The 16,323-nt window shown below is 36.4% G+C and overlaps 2 long non-coding RNA genes across 3 annotated transcripts; one reads left to right on the top strand and one right to left on the bottom strand.

Annotated features, from left to right (window-relative positions):
* Positions 1-9,014: 9,014 nt before the first annotated feature.
* LOC126370176 (uncharacterized) lies at positions 9,015-11,781 on the bottom strand. The gene is made up of 3 exons (XR_007566828.1): positions 11,670-11,781; positions 9,307-9,356; positions 9,015-9,228 (listed from the first exon to the last, which is right to left on the bottom strand). It is a non-coding gene; the product is annotated as an uncharacterized LOC126370176 (long non-coding RNA).
* Positions 11,782-11,962: 181 nt separating this feature from the next.
* Positions 11,963-14,846, top strand: LOC126370175 (uncharacterized). 2 transcript variants are annotated; one of them, XR_007566827.1, is made up of 3 exons: positions 11,963-12,000; positions 12,522-12,635; positions 13,448-14,846. It is a non-coding gene; the product is annotated as an uncharacterized LOC126370175 (long non-coding RNA). The 2 variants fall into 2 exon arrangements; XR_007566826.1 differs by having other exon boundaries at positions 11,982-12,303.
* The last annotated feature ends 1,477 nt before the right edge of the window (positions 14,847-16,323 follow it).

The raw sequence follows: 16,323 nt of genomic DNA, 5'->3' as shown, positions 1-16,323 counted from the left end.
AGGTAGTATAAGAATAGCTGCAGGAGAATAAAAAGAGGTGCAATATATTATGAAATGCATTAAAATAATTAATCTAGATAAAATAATAATAACTACGAAGACCTTCAGGGTCTGCACGGCATCGGGCCGCGCGCGGCTCTCATTACTATTATATCGACGGCTTCGACCAATGAACACAGCGAATACTATATACATAGATAGACGTCGTACGGCTATTGGTCGAAGCAAACGATTCGGGGTTTAAAATGCCACATTGAGACAATTGACAACAAGGATAGCAAACAATATTGCTTTTTTAGATGAATTGCTTCAATGTCACCTTTTTAACCTCCGAGTCGAATATGATTGTAATTATGTATATCATGATACACAATGTAGAACTGAAATGGTGGCTAGAACCGTCGAAATGGAGTTTCTCTCCTCCCTTTGTTGGTTTTACGACATGCCCGTTTATTATATACCTAAAAAGGTTCGTTGTGTCTATAAGTATTTATACTTGCCCATATACATGTCTACGGTCGTTTCTGCCCAATGGCTCAAATTAGCTTCCAAACGTTTTTTCGATTCTGCTCCGTACCACCCAAATCCCCTGGTAGTTGCGGCTTCCGAAAACATCCCGCTTAGGGACGGTACTGAAAAGTATCGGCGTCCGAAGGACGTAATATACGATCCCGACGACCCGATTATTCTAGCCATAGAGGCGGCCAATCAGCTCGCGACACCAAACACTTCAGAACCCCGATACCGACCACGCCGGCGTGGTCGACGATTTCCCTCATTCAGCGCTTATCGCTAGAGTCGATTAATCCTTTCAAATATTCTTCCACTCAGATGACGCCCTGAGCCGAGGTTCGCGCCCAACTGGGCACCCTGTGAGAGCTTTCAGCGCTCCCCATTTGTCCGGCCAAGTAGTTAATGCAATCTGCGGCAATATAAGTCACATCAAGAAAAAAGGTCGTTTCTATAAGTATAGTAAAGACACACCTTTGATATTATCATATATTATATTCCATCCGTGTATATATTTCTTCTTTTCCTTCCTTGTTTTTTTAATATTCCTTTTGTATTGTAAGCGTTTTTCGAACAGGACTATTCCTTGTTATTGTTAGGGTTATTGATATACGTCAATACAAATTAAACAAACGTACAAAAGGATACTTTAACAATTAGGCCGCATCGACTAACATCGTAGTGTTAATACATCTTAACATCTCGGCTTGGGTTATAAATCACTGAATTCGAATTTAAGAGTCAATCCACTTGATTAATTCTTCAGGTTCGGATAAAATGAAATAATACAATTTTCTGTTTTAACACAGAAATGAATATATTATTAATATTAAAATTAGATATCCAAGGAAACGCCCTAATATTAACGAACGCCTTCGAATTCTGAAAGGGCTTTCGTCTTCGCTATCGTTGGTTGATTCACCAATCAAATCCTCATTGTCCCTTCAAACAGGCAAACAGACCGGCAATTACTGGTCTTATCGTCATCAACTATCTCATTCCGACCGCCCGTATTCTATTAAAGTGAACCACACACCGAGAGCATTCGCTTGTAATGTAACAATGCAAGATTTTATTTATTTATTTATTTACATTTCATGACTTTACAGTGCAGAGGCGCCAATGCGCCGTAATATAACTTTACCATAATATAAGCACATATATTATAATTACTGCAATAGCTTTCGCTTTTGAAACTTTAAGCCGTTCGTTCCTCGCTCGGTGCTCCCCCCCCCCGCTTTTTAAGTGAATCCCTTCAAGTGTTACGCGGTTCAGCAAGTACGCTTATTAACGTGTGTACAATAAAGTTTTATATTATAATTTGTATGTCGTTTCCATATCTCGGGCCTATGGGGTCCCGGACTTTTGGAAGGCGTGCGTGTGGCCGAAGCCAATACGTAGAGGCCCCTTACGACAACTATATTGAGCCAGTCCCAACCAGCTTCAATTAACTACTTATGTATTTTTTGTATGTAACACTTGGATAGCTATAATTGGCCTCTGAATGTGTCTTACTAACAACTATATAATGTAAATAATAGACTAAGGCTTTTCCAAATAAAAATAATAATAAAAAAAATAATCTAAATGTGGGGTCACATATTATACGCCTATCACGTTGAGTCTCTTCTTCTTCTTCGTTTATCGCGTAGGTTATGAGGTGGAGTACCAACCTCATCAACCCTGACGTTGAGTCTCTGAGAAGTAGCATTTTCGCTGCGATTGGTGCATAACGGCGCATAAATTATAGATTAATGCACTGTAAATTTTACCTAGACGCACTCACTGATGTAGCGAACGCGAATCTTAACTGTTACATTACAAGTGAATTCTCCCGGTGTGTGACCACCGTAATGTGAACCGAACACGGCATAAAGCCGCCTACAGACTACGCTGATTACCTCAGATGTCAACTGCAGAGTGGTCAAGATACCGCTGGCGAAGCAGTAAAGAGCCATGTCTGCACCCCCCCTTTGAATATCAAAGAGGGATATTAACATATCTTGATTGCCGCAGAACAGTCGGATGCGAACAAATTTATTTATATAGAGCTGCTCATTTCAATTCAAGGTTGATTAGGAGAGTCAAAGGAGTTGCCACTTTGTTTCATCACTAGCTTTTGACTGCGACTTTGTTCGCTTGGTGGGTTGAATTTTAACTTTTTAAAGGATGCTTCGTGTGTTACATTTTCCATTCTTTCAGTCAATAAGTAAGCTTTTTAAATAGATACTACCTTGAACGAACCTGTCCCAATCTTATTCCTATTTTTTTAATATCATTTCACAAAACTACTCCAGTGTCGTTGTCAGAATAGATCATTTAAAACTCCGTGGGAGTAAGCCAATTTATCTATCACATGTCAAATGAGAAGGCATTTTTAAACACTCTAGCACGATTAAGTGCATGATAACTTCTTACATTATCATGCGCAAGAATTAGGTTATTTAAATTTTGTAATTTACGAAAGGGCCCATTTCCCAAAATTAAATTGTTTTAAATCTGATGCTGGCTTCGGGAAAATTGCGCTGAAATTACATTTTAATCCATTTTCCAAATTACTTGTAAGGAAATAATCTAATAATGCCCGGTTTAAGCCACAAAAGCATTTTTCTAATGAGTTTCCCATAAAAAGCTTGCATGTATTTGTATTAACATAATTTAATTAAGCTGACTTAAATTGAAATAATTTTATTTAAATTATTTTAGTGAATTGGGTGTTTGACAGTTTTCGGATAAGTATTTAAAAAAATACAGACGCATATTTTTATCTTATTACTTAATTATTTTATTTTCTCGTAAAAGCTTTATATATTAAGAAACATATAGGAAGAAACATATTTTTCTTCATTAATTTCAAATTTCGCGCGACAACGGTTGGCCACGTGACATTTTGCCCAGTGACGTCACATTTCAAAAACAAGAAGAATTACTCAAGGAGATTCGCCCAATCCCGTCAATCTCGAATGGGATCTCGTCATATTATGCTTCGGGATTGACCCCGAAATATTAGACGATTTCTCGCGGGATCGGGATCCATTCCCTAGTGATGGCTAGGGGATTTTTTCACAAATGATGGTGATGGATGATATTATAATATGTGAAAAGACATGGGGGAGGCCATTGCCCAAAAGTAAGTATTAGTTTAAGTGGGTTTAAATAAGGCAATAATAATGACTACTTATTTAGCTATGAGTCCTCTAAACTTTCGAGTAAGTATTTTTGAAGATTTTCAATGACGAGAAGGAACTTGAAAATGCACTCAGCGCCTGGAATTCCGTTGTCTCTGCCTAGCCGGATGAGCAAAAGATGTGATCTAAATATACATTATATAGTATTAAATTAAGTTTAATTTAAATTAATGTTAATTAATTTTAATTTGTTTGATTATTTTTTAGATTTAAGCATTTTTATTTTTTAGTATTTTTGGGGCACAGCTGAAAATCAGCGTTGTGGCACTCCCTCAATGTCGGAGTGTCACAACATATTGCTAAGCTGACGTCCCTTTTTAGAAATAAGGTTTAATTATTATGTTCACTCCTTTTGTGTACCTATACGTACTTATATCTAAAATAAATGATTTATATTCTATTCTATTTTATTCCAAATATAAGCTCTATATTGTGTCTTGTTTACTCTAAACGTGGGAGTATTTAGCATTACCAACAAGATGTCAGATTTCAATCTCTTGATTGTTCCAGCGTCCATTATTGTACATTGATGGCTCCTATCTAATTACTACAAACATTCTGGTATCAAGATGAACGGAATTAGCAGGAATTTGGATATCTAATCATGGTTGTATATCTACACGCTATAATATATTTCAGGGTTGAATATATGGGTGCTGTAAACACTTCTACATTTTCAGTTCCATACTTTTGTGACGTCTGACGCAGGGCAGCAATAACTGTCAGTACTATTCAGAGGCGGAGGACAGGAGTCCTAGTGCGGCTTTGAAATGGATTACTCTGGGCGCCATCCCACTCGCGTCAGACAAAGTATTGCGGGGCGGAAGTCAAGAGGGAAACCACTGCTCTATTTTTCCCAAAAAAGTACATGGAGAATGCTACACCGACAAGAGCGTGGCTGTTAAATTAGTGATGACTTTTGTGACGAAAAATTCCACTTGATATCAACGAAAAATTGAAAATTGAAATTTTCGTTACGATGTCACATATGCCTCCCCTCAATCAGCTGTAGGGGTATGGAGTACACTCCATGTTGTTCCACGGCTAACAGCCGGAACCAACATCGTAACGTGCCCTCCGAAGCACGAAATCATCTTAATAATTCGGACATTCAGGTGATTCAAACCTACAATGTCCTTAAACAAAGGACAGTCTCGCAATTTCGACAATGTCCACATCGGGAATCGAACCCGGGCCTCCCGATCGTGAGCCCAACGCTCTAACCACTGGACCATGGAGACTGTCTGTATGTCTAGTATTGGTCGAGTTTAATTTGTTTCCGTAGTTTGTGAGAGAGTGGTACGGAACCACACAATTTCGGCTAATTCATCGCAACCTAATACGGGATTGATGAAATGTTTGTGCTAATTAGGTACTTATAAGTAAGTATGCATGCTAATGGAATTGTTCCGTGTTCATCAAATTGTCAGGGAGAATCAAGATGTCTGTACATACTTCACATTTCGTCTTGCATCGTGTGTTAGGTGATAACTCACTAGTAAGTGGAGTCATTAGTTATTTGAAATATGTTTTTTTTTCTAAACACCTCTATTTTAGCGAGCGTAAATATAAAGTAAACTTGTGTTAAAAAACTTTGTTACGTTATTTTTTTGTGTGTTGAAGTCATCAAACACAACTATTAAGTCTACTAGAGTTGCATATTATACATCAATGCTTAACAGTAACCAATATTTATGTCAACATTTAACGTGTTTTTTAAATTCCCTGTTCTCCAGGACACACCGTTTCTGAGATATTAGCATCATCACAATCACTAATTTAAGAGCCACGCTCTTGTCGGTGTAGCATCCTTCAAAAATGGAGCAGTGGTTTCCCTCTTGCCTTCTGCCCATAGAAATATAAGAGATATTTGCGAAAAACCTAAAAATTAATGGGACTTTCCTTCACTCCGGCTCGCCTCTTAGACGTACGTATGTTAACTTCCTAAACACGCTGAACACATTTCTGAATGATTCGCTTAGGTCCCCTCTCACGCACTCTACAGCCGCTTCATTGACCGCACTACTCATCATCATCATCAGCCCATTAATGTCCCCACTGCTGGGGCACGGGCCTTCCCTACGGATGAATAGGGAGATCGGGCCTTAAACCATCACGCGGGCCCAGTGCGGATTGATGGTTATAGCGACTGCTAAAGCAGCCGGGACCGACGGCTTGACGTGCCTTTCGAAGCACGGAGGAGCTCGAGATGAAAACTTTTTTTTTGTGGTCACCCATCCTATGACTGGCCTTTGCGAAAGTTGCTTAACTTCACCAATCGCAGACCGAGCGCGTTTACCGCTGCGCCACGGAGCTCCTCAACCGCACTACTAATTGCAAGCAAATACTTATAACTATAACTACACCTGTAAAGAATCTATGCTTACAGTACGTAGTATTATTCCTTATTCTACGTATGCTTACAACCAAGAGCGTAACAGTACCACACAAAGGTACCTGATTTACCGCAATTCAATACATCAGACTGATGCACTGTTTGTGGTATTTAGACAGAATTATGCATTGACGGAATTATTCCTTGTTGATGAATATAACAGATAGTTACGTACATAATTAAGAGTCTTATTGTAACAATTTCTATTTATTTTGGTGCAATAAAGTATATTTGTATTGTATTGTGTAATTAAAACATATTTTTCACAAGCCCAGCTGGCTTGACCATTATAGACGGCGATACGGCGTACCACTTTTTCACGTTGGTCTAACAGAAAGCTTGGCGAGGCATGGGTACCTAACCTACCATCACTTAAAAAACTACATAATTATATCCATACTATTATAAATGCAGTATATGAGTGTGTCTGTCTGTTTGTTCGTCCGCCTTTCACGGCAAAACGGATCGACGAATTGACGACATTTTTAAGTGGAGATAGTTGAAAGGGATGGAGAGTGAAATAGGCTATTTTTTGTCTCTTTATAACCCCCTTACTTCCCTAAAATGTGGGGTGGATGTTTGTATGGAGCATTCCGCAATTTTCAAGGTAGAAAGTTAAAAATCGGTATGCGTACTATTTGTGACTAACAAAAAAATGGCGTGCATCATTTTTTATTTTTGGAAATCTGCCCCCAACCCCTTCAAAAAGGGGGTGAATTTTTATACGGGATTTTTCGCAGTTTTCAAGGCAGTCACCTACAGATTAGTACATTAGGAAAGGGAACAGTGTTACCCCATATTTAACGCAAGCAAAGTCGCGGGCAAAAGCTTGTTGTAGTTTTTTTTTTTTTTGACGTGACTTATTGTAGATTTGCCGCAGATGGCATTAACTACTTGGCCGGAACTTGTTGTAGTATATATGTAAAATTGTATGGAGAAACAATGAATTCATGAGTCAATCTGAAGTGATTTTGGCCTTGACGGTTTGTTTTGGAACGTTATAGTCATTTACATAATGATTTCATACTATTTTCTTTATCAGTTCCATCATCATCATCATTAATTTCAGAGCCGCGCTCTTGTCGGTGCTACTTTTTTAGGGAAAAATAGGGCAGTGGTTTCCTTCTTGCCTTCCGCCTCGCAGTACTCTGTCTGACGCAATCAGTTTAAAAAAGTTTATTTCTTAAATCGATCCAACCGTGACCGAGAGCAGTAGGTATAATATATTATAATTATTCTGCCTCATTTATATTCGTAAGCATACACCATGCCTTTATCTAAAACATTTTTTGTCTAACGTAGCAAATTAGGCGTGCCTAGGACGATCCTGATGACCACATTACTCAGAATAAGGCCACGAGTAATTACCCATTAGGGAGTACAATTGGCATCAACTAAATTGATGACATGTCCCTTCGAATACTAAGCGTTCTTAATATATTATCAAAAGCCTACTTAGGCTTTAATACCAGATCTATCTTAGGTTAATTGGCTTAACTAGGAGTATTCATTTGTACCTGAGTAATATTGCTAAGACGATAATTTTAAACTAGAAATTACTTATCTACGTACTCTATATAACCAGTCTTTGAATTTAAGTTATTGAATAATTAAAGGAGGTAGGCACGCAGTAAGACATAGGGTGGTTATGTAAGTAGGTAAACGATTATAAGTAATCTTTCACTTTAAATAAATTATAGGAAGAAGTTGCCAACGCATGCGTTCGACTCTGCTCAAAAGTCACATAAACTCACTTTATTTTTCACTTTCCTTTTACCGTCTGAAATTGGAATAACATTGTGTTTAAGTTTATATGTAATACAAACTGGAAAAAAAACATTAAACAATAGGAGTAGGGCCCTGTGCTGGAAGGTTTTCTGGCCACGTCTTTCCCTCAGCGATACAGCTTCCGATGTGGTAGTAGTTTAACAGCTAGTTACATAATATGTAATTTATTTTTTGACGTTTAAAAAGCGCTTGCTATGTAAGCCAATTTTGAAGAATAAATATGTTTTTTTTATTATTATTTTTGTGATTCATGTTTTTCAGATTCTTATTTGTGCGAAGGTATTGTTTTGCAATGCATTTATAGAGACGTTAATATATTCTTATGACTGCGACAGCGTAGATACGTAATACCTCACCTTCTCCAAAGGGTGGCAGAATAAATGTACTGTGAAGCTAGCCCAAGGCAACTCTCGTTTATTATTTCTCTGATACAGTTTCACGCAGTTCCGCTTCACGTGCGATTACTGCCAAAACTGACAAATAGACGTGACATACGAGTAGATGACAGGCCACGGTCGGGCGGATCGGAGCACGCTTGGGCTCAGCCAACTCACGCCAACTTCAGCCAACTTCAGCCAACTCCGGCCAAACCCTGCAATCTACATTCAATTTACATTGCCACGCCGTTGCTAACATGTGACGTCAATAATTGATACGCCTGTCAAACTGCGATAACCAATAGCTGTGGTAATTGCGGCTCTGTCGAAGCTTGTCGTTAGGGTGTCCTCTTTGGCATATTTTGGGCAATTTACTCGGATGCTTCACAATTGTATTCTATGTGGAATGTGTAGTAAGTTTGTCAGTGTTGTCATGGGCCGATATAACACTTCTTTATGGACGGAATTTAATTTTAAAAAATGCATTTAAAAATAAGTGCTCTTTGGTATATAATTCGTATATTTTTATAATACGAACGGGCGGGCTTTTTTCTTTTCTCTAATCAATCTAAATAATGCATAAAATTCAAACCAACCCGAGACGAGGAGGGAACATTATAAAATGCCATTCCACGGTGGGTTGGTGATATTTCGTATGCTGTTAGTTTTTTTAAGTCTATAATAATAAATAAATAAAATAAAAATTTATTATTTTCAGATAATTAAAAATCCATAGATTGTTAGTAAAAAAAATGCTTAAGAATAATATGTTATAATTCATAAATTATTATCACGTGCTCAGCGGTGAAGGAAAACATCCTGAGAAAACCCACATTCCCGAGAAATGCATTTTCATATGTCACCTAACCTGTATTGGGCTGGTTTTCCCTTCGCGGGTTGGAAGGTCAGACAGGCAGTCGCTTCTGTAATAAACTGGACCTGTCAAATCTTCAGGTTAGGTAAGCAGGCTCTGTGAAAAAACGGGAGAGATTATGATAATATAATTCATACGTGTATCCGAAAACAATGTCAGATGTATGTGACTCACCACAATACAATTAGTTCTACAACGTGAATGATCCATCACGGCTTTTGACACTAGAAATAAGTATTAATTAGATAAAGCATTCCAATGTTTCCCCGTGTCGTACAAAATAGACCAATCCACACAAAACTCGATAGTCGATATCCAAAATCACGTGCAATTTACGGATGAAATAGTGACCGGGTGTAAATTGGCAATTAGGATCAGTCCCACTACTCGTATACACAAATTATCGCTGCTCAACTTGCGATGAATGACTATCCTACCTGGATTTTCCTCTTCGTTGTTTATGGGTTCGGCTTTTCATGTTCGTGAAACAATTATTGGGAAAGTCATACGACATTTGGTTAGTCTTGTTATTTATCTGATAATCACTTTAAGTGAAGTGATAGACGGGTGTTTGTATTCTCGAGATTACAGAAGTCTTTAAAAAAAGTAAACATCTCATAATTATTATGTTATCGGTTCTCTGTGCTTAGTTTTTCTATTTATTTACTGCATCTTCTCCTTTTTAAGTACGTATAGGGGAGGTTAAATGGAAACCTATTTTTTGTAAAAAAACTTTCTGTCAGCATTATTACCTATAAAAGACTTTTTCTTTCATTACCGATATATACACATAATATCCACATAATATCAGCGTCGTGGTTCACGCCGCGACTTGTGTTGAGTGAGGCCCTTTTATCTCAGAACGTCCACCACCACCTTATGATCATTTCGATAAACATCCGTCTTGCTTTTTTGTAATTGTTTTAGTGGAAAGATATGATGTTGTTGTCTTTTTTTGTGTGTGTGGCGTCCTTTTATAATAAACTTTTTCTATTCTATTATATTCTATATATCGGTGATCCAAATAACCGTTCAACTATATAGTTTGTTTGTTTGTTGTTGTTTGTTAGTTTGTTTGGATCTCAGAAGTTGAACTCTGCTAGTAGGTACAACAGATCAGTTACGCGAAAATCTGTGTTTCTCATTATAGTTACGGTTCGTTTTAATAATTCAGCCCGTCTCGGTTGGTGGATGAGTCAGCAACTGATGCAGAGCTAAGCTGATTACCAGCTGTCGACTAACCCCAACAATGAATGCGAACGTTTATAATGTGATATTGAGGTCGTAACAATTATACAGGGTGTAAGTCCACACATTTCCGATTAAAAATTCCACTTGCTATCAACTCAGAATCATGGTCTGAACCATCCCCGTCAGTATTTCTTACGGTTTCACTAACACCTATACCTACTTGTATGGTTACCTGTATGTACTTGTACTGGGTGTTAGTGACATCGTAACAAATACTGAGCGGGATAATTCAGCTCATTATTCTGAGTTAATATCAAGTGGAATTTTCTTTCGCAAAAAAATTGAAAATAATAAAAAAAACATGAATTTTGCGATGGATAATTCCACTTGATATTAACTCAGAATCATGGTCTGAATCATCCCCCTCAATATTCGTTACGATGTCACTAACATGTGGACTAACAAGTGGGACCAAAAATTTTCGAGAAGTAAGATTTTGTGAATGCAATGGCCTAAATAAAAGTAGATAAGTACTTACAGGATGTTTTTCGAATTTCTTATCGTCTGACTTATTTACTGGAAAGCTGCTGATGCACATTTAAACCACTTTTAGATGAGATTATTAGATTTAACAAATTTTAAGGCGTTTCGCGCGATAGCGGTACCTCGACTGAGTTTTTTTTTTAATGGTTTGAATTGCAGGGACTTTTGGCCTGGAAACTTAGGTTCGGTTCGTTTTTTTATGTTTCCCTTTAAAATAAACATCGATTTTAAAATATTTCAATTTATATTTATTTTGTTTCGCGATTTTGTATTTTCTGTGTGTTCAATGAAGTTTTGTTAAATTTAATTTTGTTTTATATTTCTGTATTGAGTATACAAAGTATTTATAATTATAATTTTTGTTTTTATAGCATTCACCCGTGCTTAAGGAAACTCACAAAGAAACAAATTTAAATCGAAAAAAATTGACTCGGACTGGACTTAAACCCGCAGCTCTTGTCATGTCTTGTTTTGTGTGTAGAAGGCGCCGGCGCCGGCGGCGGCGTCGGCTTAATGACGATACATAGATCGAAAGAATTTTGCATGGACAGTAGGAGGACCCGGTGGTGTGATGGTTAACACGCTCGTCCCGGCTTGACAAGAGCTGCGGGTTCAAATCATGTCCGAGTCGATTTAAATAGTCTCTTTAAAAGTATTGTAACCATCGAAGGTTACTTAACTGTAAGGCTACTTACCTAAGTTATGTATACGATTTGATCACTTACGAAACAGCCGACAATGATAGATAAAATAACGTAGAAATACGTTTGTAGATATTTACAAGCCTAAAACAATGATAGTACCTACTATCCACGTCAGCAACATTGGAAGTATAAAGGCTCCTCACGTATCTACACGTTCGCCTCCCATCCGTGATCGTACCATGAATATTTTCGCAAAACTACTCACGGTAGGTTACCCTATTTTATATTTTACTAGCGAATTCATACAACACGCGTGTAAATAGTAAATAAGATATTTGATGGATAAATCGTGACGGCGACCGCTTTTATTTTGTTTTGTTTTATTCTGTTCAGGGTGATAAGCTTGTCATCCATTTTTATGGAGGTTTTTTATAGTGTAGCTTTATAGTAACGTGCCAGTGTGCTCGTGTTTGTAATCTCTATTACAGAGGTACATTACGTATCATCGTAAATGCGAAGTTTTTTAGACATAGAAGGTGTTATTGGGTGTCCGATTATTTGACAAAAAACAAATAATACACTTTCATTTGAAAAACAACATTTGTCAAAACTATATTAGATAAATGTATCATATTACAAACTATTGTTTAATAAACTACTCATTAGACAATATATTTACAAAAAAAATAATTATTACGCTAAAACATTAATTTACAAATTGATTATTTTTTAAACATGTTAGATGGCAAAACAACGTAAAGCAAAAATAACATTTGACAAAATGCATTGCTTGGTAAATATTTTATTAACCAAAATCTATGTTAATCAACAAAAATCTTTCTTAGTTTACTATAGTTTAACAAAAAACGTTTGAAAAAAGATCATTTTAGAAGAAAGTAGTAAGCTATTAAGTACGTGTATATCATTACTTTGGGTTCATGCATGAAAGTCCAATAATAATAAAGAAGTTAAATAATTATAATAATCATTTATTTTCCAATGTTTGGTTAGGTTAGGTTAGAACTGCGACCACAACGCACGAGCCAAGCGAGCGAAGCGAGCGTGCCGCGGCAGCGGCCGGCGAGTGCCAGAACCGAATTCTACTTATTTCACTTAATTCACGTAGTATGTATTTTTTTTAAAGATTAAAGTTTCTATGGTATTAGTATTAATACAAAATTATTTCTGGCCTATAAACAATCTGTTCAAGAGTTTAAATAGTTATTTTTAAAAACTAAGTAATAATTTATTTTCTAACTTTTTGTAATAACCAAAAAAATCTTTCTCTGTTTACTATAGTTAAAAAAATACAATACGCGTCAGTCACACTTATTTTAAAAGACAGTGCAATAAACGAAATAGTGCGGCAATAAGTGGGTACTACAATAAAATTATTCTAAAATACCGCCTTTTGTACGGCTTCACATAAAAATAGTTATTTTAAAAAAATAATAATTTATCTTGTAACTTTTTCTATAATCACCAGTTTGGCAAACGAATTATTTAGTCATGTGATTATTTTAAATATAATATTTTTTTTTTATTAAATAAAAATAACAACCTTAATCTAATACAATTTACTGTCCACCAAAATGGAGGGCCATTTGAACGTGGACTAGCCATCATCACTGGCGTGACGTACAAAGAAGTATTATTATCCAAGATCAACAATTAGTTGAGTGTAGGTACGCAGCGTGAGCACATCTCGTCACACACACACACACCGATATAACTTACAATAACCTATTATGCGTTATACAATTCAAACTTGCAAACGGGTATCTGCAACATCGCATACCTAATATACCTCTAGAAGAAAACAGTTCAAGTCAGTTTGAGTACACAACTCGACTGATGAGCAAAACTTATACCTCATGTTTTATGTTTTTCATATAGAACTCTTTTATTTTAGTTTTAACGGAGCTATTTTTTTTCAGATTCTTTAAATGCAGTGGTAAACAGTTCCAAATCTTCGATATAATGTATTTACTAGTACGTTGTCCGTAAAAATTAAGGTAACGAGGTACCCTTAATTTATCCATATCGACAGATCTGGTCCATTTCTTTTGTACAATCCTTTCCTTTATGTCTTCATTAAAATAGTGTTCTAACAAAATGATGTAATTAATTTTTTTATGGATTGGAAGTACATTACAAAAAGTAAAAATTTTCTCTTCATCTTGTTTCAGTTGCTCTTTAGTTGTATACGGTATAATAGCTTTTAATAACCTTAGTTGTAGCTGATATATATCATTAATATAAGTGAAGAATGTCCTACCATAACAGTTTAACCCGTAACTTATTATTGAATCGGCTAATGCATTATATAACATCAAAAGAGTACTATATGGTAACCTATATTTAAGGATTTTGAACTTAGCCAACACAGCTCTAAGCTTTAATAATTTATTTTAACAGTTGAATTATTTTCTAAGTAAAACATTTGCGGAATCTGTATTATGTCATATGATTGTTTTTAAAGTAATATGTTTGCGAAATGAAAGTTTGTCAAATGATTAGTTTTCCAAACGTTGTTTGTAAAATGATTAATGTAGTTAGTCATATTGCTATCTAGACAACCTGAGACCAAACCAAAGAATAAGGAATAATACTGCGTATAGAACGGCAACTCTCCGCTCCCCACCAGCGGCTGAGCTAGGTTTACCTCACCCCCTTCGGTCTTACTTTAGTCTTCAATCGTATGGGCGTCAGGCGTCCCACACGTGTGCGTGTACGAGAATGTCCATGTGTAATGTCTTGTAAAAGGAAGTGTTTTATATGAAGTGTCCGGGAAGTGACCAAACCCTATTTTCTGTACTTTAGAATCTTTTTTCAAGTCAATTTTTTCAGTTCACTTTACACTGTACAATACAGTAGTAAAACATCAATATTGAAACGATCTGGTTTAACCCAATTTCCTATTAATAGAGTCCACACTAAAATTGCAATCGTTAACGACCACCCCCACATAAGCGATCAGAGGTGGGGTAAATAAGCGTTTTGAAGGGGCCTCGTAAATCGGGGCCTTCCGCCCAAGTTCAGGCCCCAATAATGGGCTGTTCCTACGAAATGTGGCCCCAAATGTACCAATTTACCCTTTGCAACGCCCGCCGCGCATCTTCAGGGTAAAGAGGCCATTCAATCTCCAACCGGGTAAGGGTCACGTTATTTTTTAAATGAAATCCTTTGATGAAGTCCCAAACTGTTGCCAGGTATATTTTTTTCGGTTGTTTTTCCTTGTTTTAGCTATCTGTTGCGGTGTTTTCTTTAGAGCCCCTTCTATTTTAGCCTGGTAATTATGCGGCAAACCAGATTTCGCTCATTTTTTAAAATCAATTAAGGGTTTAGATGGAATTATTATGTATTCTTATAATTTCATTTGTAAGTACCTAATTTAATATACTTGAGATAAAGTTTTGAAACTTTAGCCCCAAATTTTATTTGTTTTAAACTAACTTTATAACCAAAATATAAACTTAGTTAAGGACTATTAAACTTTAGGTAAATCTTTGCTTGACGCTTGGGTGTTAATTACATACTAACTTCTTAGAGTACGACCTATATTCACATCTTAGCTTTATCTTTATGCATCCATGTTTATCTTTCCTTAATATCGGGGTCACATCACTAGTATACCCAAACTTAACAGTACACCACACTATATCATATATTTAAAATATTTATAGTTCTATATTCCATCTATACACCTGATTCGCAGTCATAAATATACGTCAATACAATACAAATATGAAATCCATAATATATTAATAGTTATAGGCGAAAGGAAGTGTGTTTACCACTTTACGTCCAAAGCGATTAAATGCAGGATGTTTTAAAGAAAGACCAGATCAAGTGTACCTGCTCTAAACTGGCAAGCATGTGTGAAAATTATGGTAGAGTGGAAAAAGCGACCATAGTACTTAAGTGGAACTCCATGGTTTCTCTCTGTCCAACGAGAAAGGTGTGATTGTATGACTGTATATTAACACCTAAACCGCTGGACCGAATTCCTGGCTGACTTTGCAAACTGACGTATCTCCAATTCTTTGCTAAAATTATTGACAATAGCAAAAGTTGCAATTCAGATTCGTTAAAAATTCAGATGCATCGGTTAGCTACGTCAGCGACGAATTGATATAATTATGGATGTTTAAAAGGTGATTTCCAGAGACGGACTTCAGAGACTGCTTAAGGGTGGAACTACACCTAATCACACCATTTGTACTTTTCTATGCTTTTACCATTTTCTGTCACTCAGAACAGCCATTTTCTAGAGTGACATAATGCGATCGCACGCGGAGGAATCGACTAGGTGGTTGTTGCTGGCAATACAAGTTTAAAAGTATTATAATAGGGTAGTTTCCAACTAGTCAAATCAGTTACTTGTATGAAAAAGCAACCTGTGACGTCATAGAAAACCGTGACAAAATGTCACACTTATTATTACGTTTTCCTTAAATAAAATTCATAAATAAGTTGAATAGAAAGTAGAAAACTTTATGGTCACCTTTAAATCTGTCTTTATTTAGTAATCAGAGTGTCATAATTTATCGCTGACCAACGAAACCACCCAATTATAATTAACAATATTTTATATAGCAATATTGTACCGACTTGAATGGTCGACGCCACCCAAAACCAAAACCAAACCAAACTGACCAAACTGGTGTTTACACTTGGAAGTAAGAATCCTCGATCTCTCACCATCTACTAGACCCTACCGAACAGTTGTCGGAGAGTGGTTTTTATCTCGCTCTAACCAATGACGTTCAAGAACAGCTTACATGGAACAGATTAAAGAAAAGGTTAACGT

This window comes from Pectinophora gossypiella, chromosome 10 (assembly GCF_024362695.1).
Source record: "Pectinophora gossypiella chromosome 10, ilPecGoss1.1, whole genome shotgun sequence".
Lineage (NCBI taxonomy): Eukaryota > Metazoa > Arthropoda > Insecta > Lepidoptera > Gelechiidae > Pectinophora > Pectinophora gossypiella.
Note: the sequence above shows the minus strand (reverse complement) of the source record. Positions and strands in the feature narration are given on the sequence as shown.